Here is a 295-nt window from a genome sequence, read left to right as displayed (position 1 = left end):
GCGATACATTGCGGGCTTTGATGCTCCTTCGCTGCCCAGGAAGGGGCGCGTGAGACACCGTTTCTGCTTTTCACTCGGGACGAACTCCGGCTGTATTGAAACTTTCCACCTGGTTAAGTTAAACGATATGCTTCTCAAAGTGCAGGTTCCTCGGCATCTGACGTTTGACTCGCACTCCGGTGTACTTGGCCTGTCGCCAGACGTCACCACCAACGTTTTTTTGATCCCAGTTTTTTTCTCTCATCGCTTAACTAAATGAATGCATATGCCTGCATGTATTACACATGAACGCGCG

The sequence above is a fragment of the Penaeus monodon genome, chromosome 27 (assembly GCF_015228065.2).
Source record: "Penaeus monodon isolate SGIC_2016 chromosome 27, NSTDA_Pmon_1, whole genome shotgun sequence".
Lineage (NCBI taxonomy): Eukaryota > Metazoa > Arthropoda > Malacostraca > Decapoda > Penaeidae > Penaeus > Penaeus monodon.
This window is presented reverse-complemented; position numbering follows the sequence as displayed.